Source organism: Xyrauchen texanus, chromosome 1 (assembly GCF_025860055.1).
Source record: "Xyrauchen texanus isolate HMW12.3.18 chromosome 1, RBS_HiC_50CHRs, whole genome shotgun sequence".
In the NCBI taxonomy this organism is placed as follows: domain Eukaryota; kingdom Metazoa; phylum Chordata; class Actinopteri; order Cypriniformes; family Catostomidae; genus Xyrauchen; species Xyrauchen texanus.
The window spans coordinates 55,276,349-55,292,150 of NC_068276.1; the positions used below are offsets into that span (position 1 = coordinate 55,276,349).

The following is a 15,802-nucleotide window of genomic DNA, read 5'->3' on the forward strand; positions in this document are numbered from 1 at the left end:
GTCAATCTATTATTAACATTGTTGTGTTTTTCTCATTGCACTCTGACAGCAAAGTATCTAAAACTCACTCTGGAAGTAAAATCTTTAAAGATCTTGGTTTAATTGTATACAGTTGTATGTGTTTCAGGCCAAGAGCTGGCCCGGCAGCAAGAGAAGGCGCAGTTGTTGGAGGGAGGTCAATGTCTGGCTCAGGATTTTCTCTCAGAGCGTGTGGCAGAGGTGGTACAGGCAGAGAAAGCACAGAGGTGACTCCAGGCAGAGCTCAAGAGACTGACAGAAAAACTAGAGAACACCAAACGGGAGCTCCAGGACTCTCGGTAAACTCAAAACACCCTCTATTTCGATTTTTCAGTGTGCTTGGAGACAATCCCAGTCCTTAGTTGGACATCATGGTGCAGAAGCTTTTGAAGAGCTGTTCAGTCAAGACTCTCTCAGGACGGTAATTTTTAAACAGTTCTGACACTCATAGTTAGGCTGCTTGTGAAAATATGAGCAAATTAATCCACCTTTTATGCTGCCCAAGTCACATTTGATTGATTGTACATGTTCGAGATGAGTGCCCATGGATGCCACCACAATGTCATGATTACCTGTGGGATTTTTCTGTAACTTTTCAGGGTTCAGGATGTGTCAGTTAATTAAATCATGGTACCAATTGGTCATAATCAAGCAGCAATTATAAATGCGAACTGTACAGTTAGGTATATATAAGGAGTTGACACGACATCAATTTCATCATTCAATTCATACAATTTCAAGATTTAGGTTAAAAATTTAATAAATGTATAAGGGAAAATGTTTGTTTTAGGTTTTGTAACTGGTCGCCTCTTCACATTTTTACCATTTTTAATCACCTTTTTGCCTTCATTAGTTCACTTAAACTGTCCTGTGGCGTGACAATTAATTTTAAAAAGTACTATACACAATAGTACAATATTTAATGTAGTCTATCATATAATATGAACTCATTAAATCTGTATGCATAAAATTATAACATAATTGTAAAATACTGTTTAAAATAGTTTTAGATGGAGTAAAGTATGTCACACCAGGACACTCAAAGTATTTGATGTCAACTAATCATTTGCATTTTGTATTCTGTTGATGAAGAATAGATTTTAAGCTAGTATTTTTAGTATTAAGAAATACTACTCTATTAGCTGGTTTATGAGGCCATAGTGACAATATGTTTAACGTCATATATAATGTACAGATAAAGCATACATGACACCCCAAAGTCCATCCTTTAATCTTCGGTTTTGAAGTAGCACATTAAAGCTTCCATAGCTGGTAGATAAATGCATCATTAGACTCTTATCTCTTAGATTTCTTGCCGTTACTCTGACTGACATCTCAATGTCTGCCCTAAGTTATGATAAAGACTCTAGAACAATAAGCCACATGATAAAAACACTACCTGCATTATCAAGCACAGCTGCTTTTCCCAGGACAGCTCAGAGAGTGTTTTTGCCTTGGCGTGCCGTCTTTATCTCCCACCATGAGAGCGTTGACCGCTCGATGGAGGAATCAGCGCAGGTTCACGTCTACGTGTGAAATCAGATGTTTAAATGGCTGAAAGAGAGCATCCTAACTAGCACCTTGTCAAAGGTCTCTTGTTCAGTCAGTCTTCTGCCTGTGCGCCACACAATTTCCCATCTGCCAATACGCATTACGAAGGATTTAGTAATTAAGTGGTAAGTTGGGAACTAAATTGGGTGTTTGTGGTCCACAGAGCCACCTTGAGGTCCCCGCAGCCATGCAGATAGGGGATTCTAATTGCTAGGGATATTGATCATTCCCGGCGAGGGCGAGCTGGGGGATTTTGCGAGTGATCGATTAGCTGTTACCGTGACCGCCTCACCAGTGGAAGAGAAAGAGCATGCAAAGTTTTAATAGGATCTCCCCTCGCTCTTCACCACCTGAAAAAGTGACACAGCACCTAGTCAACCGCCCGCTTCGCTGCACAGATACCCTCTCTATGAATCTCGACTTCTCGTTCACTTGTTTGGGAAGGTTTTAGAGGTTTGTATTGCACAACACCTCTCACTTCTGCTTCATTTACCTTGTTTCTGGCCTTTCCGATAAAGCAAGCATGTCCGTGTCTCAAGTGATTTGAGGCACTGTGGTGGGATGAGCGTATGTAAGTTGGATTCCATCCCTCATGAGCTCATCGGTGGCTGCCGTTGTCATACTGCTCTCATAATTAGTTTTGTGGGTAATTAGTAAATCTAATCTCGCTATCATGCTTGCCATTCCTATATGTTATCATGCCTGAATTAAGATGTAGTCTGTTCAGTTTGACTGGCTAGCTCAGCTGGAGAGAGATGTTCTGAAAGATGTTTTGGTTTGAACTGAAGTGACCCATGATGGACTATAATTGTGCGCTCATATAGAGCCAATTATTATATAAAGCACACCCATGAACAGCTCACAGTCTGTTTACTGACCCTTGGATGCATTTTACGCCAAAAAATGGAAAGAATTAACTGAAAAGTGAAGGTCGAATCTAAAGGGTTCCTGTCTTGGAAAATCTGGAATATGAAGGTAAAATTGTGCCTAAATATTTGCATGCACAGAGTAAGATTTGTAAAGGTGTAAATTAAGTTCCAAGCATAAAAAATAGCAATACTTTAATGCTTGCATAAGTGTAAGTGTTGTGGATGTGAAATTTTCATATTAACACTTTAAATTTGGTGCGTATTCTTCACACTTTCTTTCACTTTCACACTTTTTTGTGCCTAAACATGGCCAAAAACAGTGCAAACCTGCAATCAGCAATATGCAAGCAAAGAAAGGGTGTCATGAAGAGTAAAATGGATTGACAGTGTAGAATCAATCTGTATGTGTAAAATAAACTTCTGCAAATGTGTATGTGTAAATGACTTTTGTTTGTGCCATAGTGATGGCCCATTTGTCAGTGAATTATTCTTTTTAATCTTTTCAATTAAGGTGTCAAAACGGTTCAATAGTCAAAATTGTGCATTACTATCTGAATCAAAATGATTTTAAAATATCTGTATCCAGTAATCTCAAACGCTTTAAAAGTACCTAAAGAAAAGAATGGAGATTCATTGGTCAAAATGGGTGGGAATGCTAAAATCTAATTGGATGGCTGATCTTCCAGGATTTAGGAAGCATAGGTTGGAAATAAAGTTATGTTTACAAGGTACTGTACTTGGTTAAAACAAAGAGCTTTTTTACTGATGAACTGATCACTGTATTTGGCAACTTTCAGAGTTCAGAGATTTATTTGAGGCATCAGTAGCAAGCAAGCAAGTAGAACAAACTATGGATAGTAATTTTACATGTAAGTCTGGCAGCCTGTTCCTGTTTAAGTGGAAGGATCATGGCCAGATTAAGGCCACATCCACATTTATATATTTTAGTTTAAAAACGCATCAATTTCGCTATGTTTAGGCCTCTCATCCAAACTATAATAGCGTTTTCCTCCACTGAAAATGGAGGGTTTCGAAAACGCTCTACTGCATACTTTGGAAAACAATGAAGTTAGGATACTGGAAAGGCGTTAATGGATTAGTGTGCTTGTGGCCTAAGATGCAAAGTTAACCAGACTTTGTGCTGACTTTACTATGGCGCAGTCCAAAGAATTTAATGCTTGTCCAAACTAGTAAATACTGGTTTGATGCTGATCTAGCTATTGGACCAGCATCTCACACTGAAGACCTGCATGTTAAACACAACATGGCAGAGTTTTGCACGCTGCATGGTGTGGTCGTTTCATTCTCCACTGCTCTTGCAAACCTCTTGCTCCTTTCTTAGTGCACCTTGTGAAGTCTTACTTTAATATAAGTTGTGTAGCGAATCAGCTCTATATTCTTCCACCATTAGGAAGCGAATCAGCTCTATGAAATATTAATAATCAATCATAACTTGTTATAATCAATTATGAATATTTGGATCAGTTAATCGGGTTAACTTGATGTAGCTACATTAACATTACAACCAAATACTCGGTTCATCCCGTGAACACTCAATTTTGGTTATTAATTAATTAATTAATAGAAATGTACATTTCGGGGCAAGGGAAATGTCTTTCTTACTAAGTATTAAGAGCAAGTAGTCAAAATCTATGATTAGTGACTTTAGATATGAGCTTGAGACACAGACAACTTTACATGTGACATGAACAAGACTTTATTAACTAGACTAAACATTTAAACTACTCTAACATACATATACATACATTCATACAGTTTACCAAGGGAAAGAGGGCTGAAGCAGAATACAGGAAGGCAAGAAGTTATAGCATTGTTTGAAGTTCAGCAGATCAACAGCCTGAGCAAACCATCATATTAGTTCTGACACGCCCTTTTTAGAAAGGGGTTAAGGATACTTAATGTATCAAATAATGAGACTAAGTTTGATACTTGCATGTCCCATTTGAATTAAACTGTCCTGATGCAATTTGTTGATGCTCCAGTTGATCTTTGATGAGGTTGTCTTGATGAGAGAGAACCAGTGAGAATCAGAGACAAGGCCGTACGTAGCCTGGCACACGCTTGGGAGTCCTTGGGGCCTTCTAGTTTGGCATGATTCAGCGAGAGAGTGAGAGAGCACAAGGCTCAGAGGGCAAGAGAGGCAGGAAGCAAGAGAGGCTAAGAGTGAGCGAGGAAGAGAGAGGGCTAAGAAGAGAAGGGAGCAGCAATTTTATACCCTCAGGGAACAGGTCCCACCTCTCATTGGCTCGACCAATAAGAAGGGTTTGAGTTCTAGGCGGGAATTTGGTTTATTGCTCTTTGTTGTAAAATTGCCCATTGCATGTGCAAGAAAGAAAATAGGAAATCTACTTGTAATACTAATATGTTGTTGTTATCGACATATCATGTACACAGTCATTTCAATCTTCAAAATACCAAGTTATAGAGACCAAATATGCCACACATATGATTTTGGTTAACCATAGTATGCAAAGTCTGAAACATTAACCCATTAGTTTGCAAGAAAACATAGATCAAGCACATTTAAGGGAAAATGTGAGATGGCACATTAGATACATGTCAATATTTATCACATGGATATATAGAATATATATATAGGATTAACAGGGTTCATTTCTCTTTCTCAGTAAGAGAATGAAGTGAGGGTCAGCACTTCTCTGAACATTTCTTTGGAGGTCGTAAAATTCTCCTTCCTTTGGGCAGGAGAATGATTCCTTTGTTCCGTCACGGCTCATTTGCATGTTTCTGGCTGGGTTTATGACGGTAAGAGATTTTGGGCTGAATGACTCAAAAGATGGCAAAACATAACGTAATATCATTCTACGAAGATCTTATATTCGAATTTAGCTAGGCCAAATCGTAAGGTTTAATTTGATACCAAGAAAAGTATATTTAGTACACTTAGAAAGGGAATATACACTAAGGCTATTAAATATGAGGCCTCAGAGTTTAAAACACACAACGAAACAGTTCTAACGAGTTTGATATACCTCAGAAATACACAACATACAGGGATTACACGTATTTCATTAGCAATATGCAGTTCTGTGTTTAACTGAAAAACACACACACACACACACATTTTTACGTTCAAAGTTTCCCCCTTCCTGTCCACACGATAAGCACGTGGTGAGCATGCGGTTCTCTGTCAATAGTTCATTGTCTCTTTGTCAATACATTTATTGTGCTTGTGGAGACTGGTTGGCGCTATTTCAGTAATTAGGGGAGTTTTTAAACAGTAAGTTCTTGTTTGTTCGTGAATCTGTTAAAGCCACTGATCCTCCGCCATACCTTACAGTTGTTAGTCTCGTTTGTTCAAGGATGAGGATGGTGAAGAAAGGCTGTTGTGTTCCTTTAAAAGGTTGCTGGTGGAGTGTGTGAAGGCAGAGGCCAGCAGAAGTAGATAGGAACTGCTCAGCAGGAGAAACAGCAGATCCAGGAAGAGCTGGCCAGCAGCAGAGAGACCCTCTCCGCCCTGCAGACTAAGGTGAGAGGTGTTTCACACTTGTCCAGCACTGATTCAAGGCTTTAAATGGCTGTATTATTAAACAAAAGAGCTCTACAAAGCCCCCTGTAAGGTCATGATCCACTGTATTGATCTATATTGATTGGTGTGTGCCTGAGGAACTGTGTGTGAGGCTGCATGCTTGCAGGCGTTTATACGGTGGATACATTCTTGTGTGTGTGGTTCAGTGAAAAAATGAACAGGCCAGGGAACACGAGCAGCTAAACCGAAACAGATATCGGCCTAAATACAGAGAGATCAACTCAGAACAAATATGTTGTCAGTACAAAAACAGATACAATGTTTGTTTCCAGGTTTAAATTCCCAGATGTTCAATTTAGTTTCCGACTTTTGCATCCCGCTATATTTGTGTCAACACCGTAATAATGAGGTTTTGTAGGTTAGATCCAGCTGTCTACATTAGCGTTAACTATTGAAGTGTAAGCAGTTTATATCTGTGCCACTTGCAACTGGCAATTTTTCTCACATTAGGCTACACCAAATCTATTAGTTTTCCCTTGAATTTGGATTTAACAATTTATTTAGCTCCCCTCAAGTTTGGATATACTGTAACTGACGCAAAAATGTATGTGGCAGGGTGGAGGGCGGGGCCGGGTCGTTATAGTTAACGATCTCTCTCTCCCGCACGATCCCCTGCAGTCGACCTTTAACCCTCACAGAGGCATAATTAGCCTAATACGGGACCGGGTGTGTAGGATAACGACCCGGCCTCGCCCTCCACCCTGCCACAGTGTACAAATCAGGAGATAATATGATTTTATTAACCCTCTCTGTGCTGAAAATATATTAATCTGAAACAAAGTTTGTTCATATGGTTGGAAATGGATGCAGAAGTCCTTCATTCAGTAACAGATTCAAATTAATCTCCCTAATCCCAGTTTAATATCTGTCATGCAAGAGTATGTCTCTAATTTAATCAGCCATCTGAGTGAAAATGTCAGCCTAGGAATTCTTGCTAACTGGTCTCTCCAGAGTATCTGTGATATTTTACACTGACCATGTTTAAATGCACTTAAGAAAACAGTTTATTCAGGGTTCTTGCAGAAAGCAGCATTCTGAAACATCATGTACACTAGAACGGCAGAATCCTTACACCGTTTAAGGGATTAAGAGAAAGCGATTTAATACACCAAGGTTTTTCCCAGAGAATGCGCTTATTGTGTAGTATTGTAAACGCATAAGCAGCGTTGTTACCATTTTTGAGGAGTGTGCATGTGCATGAACACATCTGATGGACAAGAATTCAACATTTCTAGGAGTACAGTGAGAAAAGCACACTATAAACTAAACCCATTTATACACACCCATGTAAAATATCGACTGCCCTTCACATTTGCGTATATGTGCTCATAGATTGGGGGAATCCCAGAGGTTTATGTAAGAGGGAAACCCCACTATTGCAGTGCAATTCTGCTACAGGTTGTGATAGAAAGTGAAGGAAACTAACACGGCAACAACTCTGGAATATCTGGACATAAAGAGAAGCTACAGAAAATAAAATAGCGAAGGATGCCAAGTTTGTTATTTACACAGGTGTAGGTGTAAAAAATATTGCAAAACTTTAACCAATAGAACAACTGAATTGCACTTCAAGGTTAAAATGACCAATTAGGTAAACCCTGTGATGTTGCTCCACCCAGATTAGCCAAATTGTTAAAGAAATGTGAAAGTGAGAACATAAGCCAGAAACAAGGCTTCAAACAAGAATTTCTAAAACTTTAGAAAGTTTATTTTTCATAAACGTACGTTTTTTTTTTGTTGTTTTTTTTACTTTTAAACATTAAGTTGGAGAAGATTGACAACTTTATTAACTACAGACACACATGGGAAAATTAAATACACAACAGTTGTTGTTTCAAACATGATTTGGTCAGGTTTTTTCCCCTCTTCTATTCTGTGTGTGTGTGGATTTCACTTTGGGTGAAGATTGTACGTTTTGAAGGCATCCATTTCACAATGGCTAGTCACAGAATACGGATCAGATCTCTTGGATTTATCTTGCTCTAACGGTTCGGATATTTTGGATTTTTCTTTCCCCCTTGGTACAAGAGTTGAACTTGAAACTGAACTGACAAAGTATCTTAAAAAGGATTTTGAGAAGCATTTGTACTTTTTTCCAGTGATTTATAAATTCACACAACCAGAGACCGACACTTGAGTTGCTTGGAATTTTTTGTACTTTTGTTCTTTCTGTGACTGTGTTAAATTAATGTTCATTTGTACAGATTTTGCTCTATTGTGATTTCCTGAAATGTAATGCACCAAGATGAAAAAACAGCTAGTGGTTTAACTTGTTTCAAAAAAGGACTGAAAAAGTGCTGAAAATTAAACTAAATAGGAACTGAAAATAGGACCAAAAATATTTCAAACCAAACAAATACTTAAATGGGAGTGAAAAACAAGGTTTAAAAAACAAAACTATTTGAAACTTTATTTTCCTTTTGTATTTAATTGTCTTACATTGCATTCAAAGAAACCGACTTTAAAGAGAAACATTTTAATTTTGTTAATATTTATTGTTCTGTCAATATAAATGTATTTTCCTACCAACAATTGTATGTATTTTCCATATAAACAGCTTTATTTTCGTGTGTGTGTGTGTGTGTGTGTGCATGCGCGCGTGCGTGAGCGTGTATTTATCACTTTGGATGGTAAAACCCCAAATACTTCACATTGTAGGGACAGGGTCGGTCCCCATGAGGAAAAAAGCTTATAAATCATACTAAATTATTTTTTTTGAAAATGTAAAATGCAGAAAGGTTTGTGTGAGTGTTAGCTTTAGGGTTAGATGATAGAATATAAAGTTTGTACAGTATAAAAACCATTATGTCTATGGAAAGTCCCCATAACCCCCATGGAAACCCAACATGTGTGTTTGTGAGTGTGTGTGTATGTGTATGTATGACCAGAGATGCACAAGTCACAAACACAACCAAGAGGTAATATAAGAACAGAACATAGTGATTTCTTAGCCCAAATCCAGCTAATGCCATCTTTAGGTGGTATATTACTTTACATGGTTTCTAGCTGGCCCAAGCCAGCCATTAGCTGGTCCAAGTTGACTAAGGTGATTAATCAATCTCTGTCAACCTGGACAAAGTTGGTAGACCACTTTGTATTAGCTGGGGTATAATGACAGTGTACACTGAGTGTATACTAAGGACATCGTTGGACATATGTTCCTGCTCTTGTCCTTTGGTGATCACACTACAGGCCACAGTGTCCAGACTGAGGACAGATCTTGAGCTGGAGTTGGAGAGGGTGCAGCAGTCAGAATGAAAGGCAGCCAAGACTGAGCAAAGAATGAGCTGAGACTAGAGCTCAGCACAGCAACGGGCCTCTTATTAGATTGTATGGCGCTGGTAAGGAGCTCTGTTCCACTACTATAGACAAAATGTTCAGTGCATCACACACTTAAGTCAAATATCTTTGGTTTATCCATTGTGTGTGTTCTAGCTGGCTGAGCACAGTAGAGATGTGGCAGGCCAGAGGAGTGTGCAGGCCTGTCTGCAGTAGTGCCTGATCCAGTGGACCGTGGAGATAGCTGCTCAGGAGGAAAGAGCCAAACAGATGAGTTTAGATCTACAGAGAGTACATAGTGAGAGCAGGTGCTCTCAAGAGGAGGTAAGTCTGATACCCCAATACACAGGTTCATGTAGCTCAACTGGTAAAGCATGGTGTTAGCAACAAAAAACAGCGCTCCTGCATGAGATGCTAAATAAACAAAAACAAAGGAAAACAAAGACGTTCGTGGCCTGAGCTCATATTCTGAGCCGCTCACCACGAGTTCAGCCAAATACCACTGCTATCTGTGAATATTGCTACTCTACATACAATTGTACTGAATAAAAACAATGTGGTATTTCCACTGTTATTATGAAGCTTGAGTCTGGAGTAGTAGGAATCAGTGCATGTGTAACACCATGTGAAATGTCTATTGAAGCGTTCCCCCCCCCCCCTCATTTTACTTTTGACTTAACATTCAAGAATATGGACCGACTAAAACCTATCATTTATTTACTTTATGCATATTAGTTGAAAATGAAAAGCTCCTTTTTAACAGCCAAGTTAAAATGTTCTATGCAATAATATAACGGTGCAAAATGGTTTATGTATTTATTGCGCCTTCATGTGGACAAAGGAAACAACGTCAATTTACAAAATCAGCTGACTATAAAATTCAAATATTAGTTCATACACTCACCTAAAGGATTATTAGGAACACCATACTAATACTGTGTTTGACCCCCTTTCGCCTTCAGAACTGCCTTAATTCTACGTGGCATTGATTCAACAAGGTGCTGAAAGCATTCTTTAGAAATGTTGGCCCATATTGATAGGATAGCATCTTGCAGTTGATGGAGATTTGTGGGATGCACATCCAGGGCACGAAGCTCCCGTTCCACCACATCCCAAAGATGCTCTATTGGGTTGAGATCTGGTGACTGTGGGGGCCATTTTAGTACAGTGAACTCATTGTCATGTTCAAGAAACCAATTTGAAATGATTCGAGCTTTGTGACATGGTGCATTATCCTGCTGGAAGTAGCCATCAGAGGATGGGTACGTGGTGGCCATAAAGGGATGGACATGGTCAGAAACAATGCTCAGGTAGGCCGTGGCATTTAAACGATGCCCAATTGGCACTAAGGGGCCTAAAGTGTGCCAAGAAAACATCCCCCAAACCATCACATCACCACCACCAGCCTGCACAGTGGTAACAAGGCATGCTGGATCCATGTTCTCATTCTGTTTACGCCAAATTCTGACTCTACCATCTGAATGTCTCAACAGAAATCGAGACTCATGAGACTAGGCAACATTTTTCCAGTCTTCAACTGTCCAATTTTGGTGAGTTCTTGAAAATTGTAGCCTCTTTTTCCTATTTGTAGTGGAGATGAGTGGTACCCGGTGGGGTCTTCTGCTATTTTAGCCCATCCGCCTCAAGATTGTGCGTGTTGTGGCTTCACAAATGCTTTGCTCCATACCTCGGTTGTAAAGAGTGGTTATTTCAGTCAAAGTTGCTCTTCTATCAGCTTGAATCAGTCGGCCCATTCTCCGCTGACCTCTAGCATCAACAAGGCATTTTCGCCCACAGGACTGCCGCATAGTGGATGTTTTTCCCTTTTCACACCATTCTTTGTAAACCCTTAGAAATGGTTGTGCGTGAAAATCCCAGTAACTGAGCAGATTGTGAAATACCAACAAAATTGGTATTTCAATTTTGTTGGTATTTTAATCAACAAAATTGTGCCATGCTCAAAATTGCTTAAATCACCTTTCTTTCCCATTCTGACATTCAGTTTGGAGTTCAGGAGATTGTCTTGACCAGGACCACACCCCTAAATGCATTGAAGAAACTGCCATGTGATTGGTTGATTAGATAATTGCATTAATGAGAAATTGAACAGGTGTTCCTAATAATCCTTTAGGTGAGTGTATATATTCATATTTGTTTCATTTTAAAAAGTACAATACATTTTCATGGTTCAGTCAGAACTGTTTATTTGTGTAATAAAGTTCAGCACTATGATACTTTGAGTGATATTTTTTCATTTCGGTTGATTAATTGGTTATTGGCAGGTACTGCCCAACTTAGTTATAGGTATCGTAAAATCCACTATCGGTCGACCTCACACACACACACACACACACACACACACACACACACACACACACACACACACACACACACAGCATTTTAATTATCTTTCCTATTTTATTGTCTCTCCACTGCAGTGTGTGCACTCTTTGTCGGCACCACTATGACACCTTAATATGTCTAGGGTTCCTCATTTCATGTACGGCTACGAGAATTGTTTTCTACCATTTTATCGCTCTACAGGTGAAATTCATCAGTCTGATCACTTAGAATTGTAATAGCACACCTCTCATCAACAAGCCATATGATTTGACATCATTCATGTTCAAAGCACATACAGAGTGGGACAAGTTATGAACCAAAATGTAATACTCAAGAGTCGGTGGTTTTAAAGGAGTATGAGCAATAGTGATAATGATGCTCTCCCTTTTATTAGCGATGGCAAGCATTTTTAGGTCATTTTGTCAAGTTAAATATAGTTTGAAACTTAGAAAAACACATCTCGAGATCCCTGCATTTGCAATTGTGCTCCATCCAGCTGCGTTCGAACACAAGAACGTGTTCTCATCTTGTGCTGTGGCTAGTGTCAAGCAAGCCTGAGTGTAGTTTGTTTTCTGTACAGCTGTGCGTTGCCTATCCAGCTGGAGTTTCAAGCTTGAATTGCTCTAATAGGAATATTCTATTTTACGGTCTGGGGACATGAATAATTGTGTAAATAAGTCATTTTATATATTAATCACACTGCATTAAATAACATTAAATCAACTGCCCTACTTATACATTTTACACCGCTATAAAGCATAGAGACTATATTGGGACCCTACAACATGGACACCATACAGAGTTGCAGAAAAATCACCATTGTTCAGGCAAACAGGCACATTCCCTGCTATACAGATATTCCTACCCCAAACTCATGCCTTTGGTTGAGCTAATTGAGTTGATTTTGATGTTTTGATACTGCCACAAAGCTACAGTGTTTACAGGAAATCAACCCACATATGGCTAGTTGTTTCTGCACATTAAACTGGCAAAGGAGAAAGTATTTCAACATTGAAAAAATTGCACATATCACCTTTCATGAGGAAAAACATCTCCGCTGACAGAGCTGCATACCCAGCTGGCATGCTCACAGCAGTGGGCAGAGCAACAGGTGGCAGTCCAGAGAAGAGGAGTTACTCTTGCCGAAGATGGAGGTGGCCTCTCTCAGAGAAAAATACCAGGCTTAAGTAACTCATGTCAGTCAGACTAAAGCAGTATTTATGGTTCTCAACTGGTCGTTCGCAACCCACTTTCTGAATGCGTCAAGCACAGCAGGGAAAAACAATACTAACTGCAAATTATAAAACCCAACTAACCATATAACTATGTTTAGTTATGATAGCAAAATAAACTTTGAAATAAAATGTAAAGGGGAGTAAATGCAACAAAATAGGCAATATCAAACTCTACCATATTTTGGTTCAAATTCATTTTTGAATTTGGTACTATGTCTAATACTAATACAATAATTGAGCTCGAGTGCTGTTAGCAATGCGTTTACAAAACAGTCATTGTCTTACTCAACCTATGTCATGTTAAAGGGGTAGTTCACCCAAAAATGAAAATTCTCTCATCATTTACTCAACCTCATTCCATCCCAGATGTGTATGACTTTCTTTCTTCTGCAGAACACAAAGATTTTTAGAATAATTTATCAGCTCTTTAGTTCCACACAATGCAAGTGAATGGTCGTCAGGCATTTGTAATCCATAAGTAATCCATACGACTCCAGTGGTTAAATCCACATCTCCAGAAGTGAGTAGGTGTGGGTGAGAAACAGATCAAAATGTAAATCTTTTTTTTACTCTAAATCTTCACTTTCACTTTTACATCTGAATGTCACATGCTGTGCCTGTTTTGCTTTCACAACTGAAAGTTAAAGTGGAGATTTAGAGTAAAAAAGGACTTAAATATTGTTAGTTTCTCCCCCACACCTATTATATTGCTTATGAAGATATAGAATTAAACACTGGAGTAATTTGGTTTACTTTTATGTTTCCTTTATGTGATTATTGGAGCTGCAAAGTTCTGATCACCATTCACTTGCATTGTGAGGACCTACAGAGCTGAGATATCCTTCTTAAATACTTTGTGTTCTGCTGAGGAAAGAAAGTCATACACATCTGGGATGACATGAAGGTGAGTAAATGATGAGAGAATATTCATTTTTGGGTGAACCATATTTATGGGCCTATGCACCTCATAGTAATATTAAGGTCGTTTAAGGACATTCTATTTTAACTTTTATACACATTTTTTTTACTAATTTGTTGGTTCATCAATTGATGTCAATTTTTAAATCTGGGTCCTGAAGCAATATCAGTTGAATACCATTTTATTTATACTGAATTATGCTGTTGCATATTTGTGTCTGATTTTGTGCAGGTTGAGACTACTCACAGATGAATGCTGTAGATCAGAAGTACAGTGCAGCTGTGTGTGAGGTGCATATTTTGAGTGCTTAGGAGATGCATGGAGTGACGGCTTTCATCTGCAGAGGGAAAGTAAGCTGGTTGTGACCAATGTGAACCAATGGGTGAAGGAGCAAAAGTAAGACTACAACATAATGCACTAACAAAAAATGACCTAAAAGTACTATGGTTTACCATGTTTTTTGACCATACCAATGGTATTCATTGAAGTGCCTTGGAGTACAATGTAAATGAATTCATTAGTATGATACAGTATATAGTATATTGTATACTGTGCCATGTTACTACCACAGTACACGTATTTTTGAAAGGGTGGAAAGTTAAACACACATTACAAGGCCATAGAGGTCTGCACGTCCCTTTAAATGAAACCCGACCCAGACTCGAGACCATGTGGTCTGACCCAGATTTTAAGCCCGACCCGAACCCTAAATTGCTTACTATCTCATTTCTTCTCCTAACAAGTACTTTTGGGGAAAGAATTTACCATTTATTTGCTGAAACTTCACTTAGAACAATCTGGAATGACTGAACTTGTTTAGAATGTTAAATCTTTGTGACAACTGCGCTAAAAACAATCTAAATGCAGCGCAAAGAATGAAACAGAGCGCAGGTGCCTCAACTTGAGTTTTTGACTATATCAAGTACTTTTTAACTTGACATGGTATTTTAAATATGCCGGTCATATTAGCAAGATGCTGTAGAAAAAGCGATACATGCTGCAAATGTCAAAAAAACTAAAAAAAAATTCATTTATTGGCAGATGGTCATTGTTGCTAAATAAACCCCTTCCAAAATAAGTTCCTGATAATCGACTTCTGGTTTATTTGCGGCTTTATTTTGTGACAATGTCAGGCTGACTCTACATTATCATTTACATAACATCAAGTTTGTCTTTTATTGCATTACATCTAGCAGATGGTACCGCATGTTACAGTGCATTGACCCTATTTGAACCAAAATATAAATATTAGAAGTACAGAAAGTGTCTTGAGTGTATATGAATTTTTGCATCCAGACAGAGGCTCTGTCATAATGGTCGTATCATTAACATTCAGCATCGTGGCTCATTGTGACAGCAGCTCACAGCTTCCTCACTGCTGCCCATTATCTCTGCCTCTGCTCCTCTCCAGGCACACTAATGAGAAACTGGCACTCAAGATCAAAGACCAGAGCAGGACGATCATCCACCTGACAGCTGAGAGTAAGCCCTACTCTACCTGTCCAAAGCTGTTTCCGCTCCTCTCATTTTGAAGTGTGTACAAACATGGATTTTAGGTCCAAGTAGCTAGTAATGTGCATGCAAATGTGGAGTGAGTGTGCATGTGTGTGAAATAGAATTAGACTGAAACGTTTGTCTTGTCTGCGCTCAGTCACCTTCAGGAGAATGTAAAGAGTCTACAGGGGGGAAGCTGAAAGCTGAGCTGGATATGAAGAGAATGGAAGCAGAGAGACTGAATGTAAAACTCCAGAACACAGCTTCCAAACATACTCAAGCAAAGCTTTTAAACATATTCTAGCACAGCCTCTAAATGTACTTTAGCACACAGCGTATATAGATGCTGCTGCACAGCCTCTACACATACTCCATACATTATAATCCACAATCGAGCGCAACTGTGACCGCCCACTTTTTTAGCCGTCTTGGTTCCAGAAATGTAAACGTAAAGCCCCGTTCACATCGCCAGCAACAATGTGTGAGACCGTGACACCACGACACCATCCCATTCATTTTCAGTGAG

General features: G+C 38.9%; 1 pseudogene; it reads left to right on the plus strand.

Moving 5' to 3' along the window:
* The window catches only part of LOC127645596 (myosin-13-like), a 108,496-nt pseudogene extending 93,020 nt beyond the window's left edge, over positions 1-15,476 (plus strand).
* The last annotated feature ends 326 nt before the right edge of the window (positions 15,477-15,802 follow it).